The following is a 5,325-nucleotide window of genomic DNA, read 5'->3' as shown; positions in this document are numbered from 1 at the left end:
TCTAGAAAATCCCATCAATCTTATAAGCCTAAAACAGTAGGCTGTGTTCATAGAAAAAAAAAAAAAAAAAAAAAAAAAAAAAAAAACAGTGGCGGTGTTCACAGAAAAAAAAAAAAACGGTGGGCGGTAAAACAGTAGGCGGTAAACATAGGTCATAATTCTTTTATGCAAAGATATCCATAGTGATCTTATATATAAATTTAGCACTAAATATGGTAAATGCCTGCTATTATATAAACAGACAATCCCAGTGAACAAAGCATTGATATCCTCTTGAAGTTAAAGTCAACTGTAGTTGTAGTAGAGTGAGGGAAAGATTGTTGTGAAAATAGCGACCAAGGCCGTAGCATTGTTGTCCCTACAATTCACTATCATACATTCTTCCTCTCTCTATTCCGACACACTCTATCTTAGAGTCACCTGCTCCTTTGCCAACAAAAGATACTGCAAGTTAGCATGTTGATGGGAGAAAAATATGTTCGCAGATGAAAGGTAAAATGGGTTATGCCTGGCTCCCTCCATGCCACTCATGCTGTCCTATCTTATTTAGAGATTGACACGGGGAGAGGCATGTAGGAAGCCAGGCGTTCTCTCTCTCTCTCTCTCTCTCTTCTCTCCTCTTCTCTTCTCTTCTCTTCTCTTCTCTTCTCTTTTGATCCACTCTATCACAATGTCACTTGGTTCCTTTGTCAACAAGAAAAAAAAAAAAATTCTAACTTAATGTTGATATAAGGAAAGTATGTTCAGAGATGAAAGGTAAAAAGGGTTATGCCTGGCTCCCTGCATGCCATTCGCATTGTCCTATCTTATTTAGAGATTGGCAGGGGGAGTCGCATGCAGGAAGCCAAGCATTTTCTCCCTCTCTCCTCTCTTTTCTGATTCCCTCTATCTCAATGTCACTTGGTTCCTTTGTCAAAAAAAAAAAAAAAAACTGCTAGTTAGTATGTCGATAGAAGGGAAATATATTCAGAGATGAAAGGTAAAAAGGGTTATGCCTGGCTCCCTGCATGCCACTCGCACTATCCTATCTTATTTAGAGATTGGTAGGGGGAGAGGCATGCAGGAAGCCATGCATTCTCTCTCTCTTCCGAATCATCTATCTCAGTTTGAATTAGTTCCTTTGTCAAAAAAAAAAAAAAAAAAAAAAAAAAAAACTGCTAGATAGCATTTTGATAGAAGAAAAATATGTTCAGAGATGAAAGGTAAAATGAATTATGCCTAGCTCCCTGCATGCCCCTCGCACTGTCCTATCTTATTTAGATATTGACAAGGGGAGAGGTATGCAGGAAACCATGCATTCTCTCTCACTCTCCCCCTTTTCTGATTCACTCTATCTCAATGTCACTTTGTTCCTTTGTCAATAAAAGGAAAAAAAAAAAAAAAAAAAACTGCTAGTTGGCATGTTGATAGGAGGAAAATGTATTTAGAGATGAAAGGTAAAATGGGTTATACCTGGCTCCCTGTATGCCACTCGCATTGCCTATCTTATTTAGAGATTGACAAGGGGGAGACATGCAGGTAGCCAGGCATTATTGACAAGGGGAAGACATGCAGGTAGCCAGGCATTCTCATTCTCTCTCTCTCTCTCTATATATATAATATAATATAATATTTGTTTATGTGTTACTCATCAATGATTAGATTGGTTTTGAAAATAGAAAAGGAGAAATAGGTTGTTTGCTTTTTTTTTTTTTTTTTCCGAAGATAGGTTGAAGCATGTGTAAGAAGGAATTGGCAATTTCAGGTGGTGTATATGGACCAAGGGATACATCTTTCATGCATACTATTTCTTCTTCTTTTTTAATTAGTTTATGTATATGGTTTCAATTTAAGGATATAACATCTTTTTGTTGTACATAAAGTGTTAGACAAAGTATTCCTTCAGCAAGTGATGAAATTCATCACTCCATCCCAGGGTTCATAAATCCCTAAAAGGTTTTTGTATCGTTCCTAAAATCCCCTCATGGTACCCCCATTTACTATGACCTCAGGAAAACTTGATCCATCTATCTTTATTGATAAAGTATTGATTGAATTCAATGTAGATGATTTCAGGAGATCAAGGAAATGTGTCTTTTAAAGATGGAAGAACTCTTTCAAATCTCATTGTGCTCATGCTATAGAACTACGTAGAAGCTATAAAAAGGAAAAAGTAACTACGGTAACATTCCCTTAATGATGATCTAATGATTTAATCCATTTAACCAAATGTCTTAGGTACCCACATGACTTCTTATAAAGCACAAGAACAAAGGTGCCTATTTGGGAAGCAATCATCGAAGATAACACCCCAAATCTATCTAGTGAAGGAACATTGGAAAAAGAGATGACCCCAAATAGTATTGTTTCTGAATTCCTGTAATTCCAATGAAACTCATCAATTAAGATACAAGGCCATTTAATTATCACTTAAGAGAGTCTTCTATTTTTACAAAAACAGGGAATCTTCTATAGATGTCGATGGGAATCAAATCAAGATCTATATATATATATATATATATATATATTTTAAGAGAATCTGGCGGCTGTCCATTGGGTTTAAGTAGCAAAAATTTATGTGCTTTATTTTTAAGTCTCTTTTCTTGTGTCTGTTTAATTTTAGTACTATACCAGTATACCTGTAGATGATATGAATAATTTTTTTCTGTTTCTTTATCATAATTTGTTATTTCTTATGGACACAGAGAGATAAAATTATTCTTTCACATGAAAAACCCAAGCCTTTTTCTATCCTCAATCCCATCAAGCAATGGACTGATTATTACTGTCAAACCATTAAGAACCAGGTGATTTCTTTTCAATCCATTATTCTTGATATAATATGTTTTCCTACCATAAATACACCCTTATTTGTTTGTTTAGCTATCACTAATACTAATAAAGCTATATTTTCCTGTGCTACCTACATTATTAAGAATGAAAATGTGTCTCATTGTTTGCTGATTACATGATGACAGGAAAAAAGTATCAAGCTAGTGCCAGGGGCTTTTTATATGGACTGAAAGGGGCATGAATGATGGGTAGAACATGGGGGTGGTATGAAGCGATTCGGCAGAATTCAATCACGCTCTTCTTGACAGTAGGACAACTTCGTGGCCTTGGAGTGTAATTCCTTTTTTTCTGGATGTTCATAATTTTGTGTTTATACCAACCTTCATGCTCAGGCCAGTGAACGAAGTAGGCCTACTCATGGGACTTTTTGCGAATAATATCATTACCAAACTCTCATGTATAGATATAAGAATTTGGACATTGATGTACTTAGTTACTTATATTCTTAACGAATTTGTACATAGTTACTTATATTCTTAACGATTTTTTTTTATTTGATAAAAAATATATTTTTTCCTTTTCAAAGGATGATAGTGAACCAAATACACCAGCATTTATTTTAACTATCACAAGAGTTTTTGTCTAACCATAGAATTTATAAAACTCCTGGTGAAGAAAATGTTAGGAGATTGAGTTAAAACTCAGCGTATCCATTGATGTTGGTTGTAGCAATATATACAAGAAAGTGATCCCACCAAATTGGTAGCACAGATTGAGAATATACATAAAATTGAAAGTCTAAACAAACTTGGTAAGTGAGGTAAAGTGATAAACATGTGAGGTGGAGGGATATATATTAAATGTTAGGAGATATATTGGAGAAAATGAGTTGGCTTGCCATGACTAGCAATGATTCCTCTCACTGATCAATGTAATACTGGTTCATGCTGTTATGGTTCCATGTCAGCCACATTGGGGGGGGGGGGTGATCCATTGGGTCCCCTCATCTTGTAAGCCGATATATGGGCCATAAATTGAGGAGTAAAGTGAAAGTCGCTTAAAAATGGCTATCTGATCCTGAGTGTTCTGTAGTGACCGTTCGGTTTAGGAACGTGATGGTATAATACATGGGAGGGTCAGAAATAGCCTTAGACTGGTCATTGAGCCTAATAAGAAAGGAGTGGTTTCTTTGTTTCAAAATGGCATTGAAGCTTCCCAATTGAATTGAAGATTCGGCTTATTTTAGAAGATATTCTATACTTATCTTCTAAGTTTGTATTGTGTAAATTTTCTTTTATTCCACCAAGGGTGTTTAATAGTATAGCTGACTCTGTGGTTAGGAGGGCTCTGTTGATTATATGTGCGACAATGCAACCCAATTCCAATCCTTGGTTACATGCATAGTGTGCTATGCCTACCATGAGTTGTACAAGCTGATGCTAATGTCAAAGGCAATACTTTTTTCTACCCAAAAAATAAAAAATAAAAATAAATAAATAAATAAATACAAGAACTACCTTTTTTATTTAACCAATTTAACCATCAATCAATGAATGAGAGAGAGAGAGAGAGAGATTCTAGTGCCACTGCCATGTTCACTATTTTCGCAATACTTTTTCCCTCATCACTAACCTTAGCTAATTGGAATGCCTGTTTATATTATGTGAGATTTTTTTCCATATTTAGTGCTACATTGTGATAAGATCTCCATAGATATCTTACATTTTTCGTTCTTTCTATTTTTTTTTTTCTTTTGGATGAATTTTTTTTTCTTTGGTGAATAGTTGCCTGCTATTTAAGGCCAACAGGATTTGTCTTCTTTAACTTTTAGAGGGATTCTTATCATCAACAAATAGAACCAGGTGGGTTTTCCCTCAATTTCCCACTTCTTAGCTCCTTTATGATTTTCCTTATGAAATATTTACTGTTTGGATAATATTTTTCTTCATTATTATCTTATTTGCTTAAAAATTTTCTTCTTTTAAGAATAGATTAGAATAAATTATATTTTCTTCTTTAGTTGAAGTAATATAGGTCTCTAGGCATCTCTGTTACCATTTGATAGCATGTTCAAATAAAGGGAACGGTCAGTATCGGCCGGATTGGCCTTGACCAATCCCAGATCATGATTTTTCCAATATTTTTGGTTCCACATGTATGATTCAAGGGTAAAATTGTAATAAAAGCTTATGAAAAAAAATAGGGTTACATGTGTCCAATATGATCCAAACTAGTACGTTTGAGAATGATATCGGCCTTGACCGTTTTTTATTTTAGAACCTTGTTTGACAGTGATCCCCTCTATTCTGAATGGGAAGAAGTGTTAAATGAGGACTTCGTGATCATATGTATTATGTTTTTTTCCATTTCTCATGAGCTACTTGTTTCTCCAAAATAAGATGTAAAAGTGAATTGACTCATATTTTCCAATAAGTTGACGACTTTACATCATTGCCATACTTCGAATAAACTTGAGTATATAATAAAATATACTAGTGCTAAAACCTTTTATCAAGATATCTTCCAAACTGTTGATTTGGGGGGGGGGGGGGG

At 34.8% G+C, this 5,325-nt stretch overlaps 1 long non-coding RNA gene across 1 annotated transcript; it reads left to right on the top strand.

Annotated features, from left to right (window-relative positions):
- The first annotated feature begins 238 nt into the window (after positions 1–238).
- On the top strand, positions 239–3,395 carry LOC122069255. Its single transcript, XR_006137417.1, has 2 exons — positions 239–2,786; positions 2,958–3,395. It is a non-coding gene; the product is annotated as an uncharacterized LOC122069255 (long non-coding RNA).
- Positions 3,396–5,325: the final 1,930 nt, after the last annotated feature.

Source organism: Macadamia integrifolia, unplaced genomic scaffold (genome assembly GCF_013358625.1).
Source record: "Macadamia integrifolia cultivar HAES 741 unplaced genomic scaffold, SCU_Mint_v3 scaffold566, whole genome shotgun sequence".
NCBI classification, from domain to species: Eukaryota; Viridiplantae; Streptophyta; class Magnoliopsida; order Proteales; family Proteaceae; genus Macadamia; species Macadamia integrifolia.
Note: the sequence above shows the minus strand (reverse complement) of the source record. Positions and strands in the feature narration are given on the sequence as shown.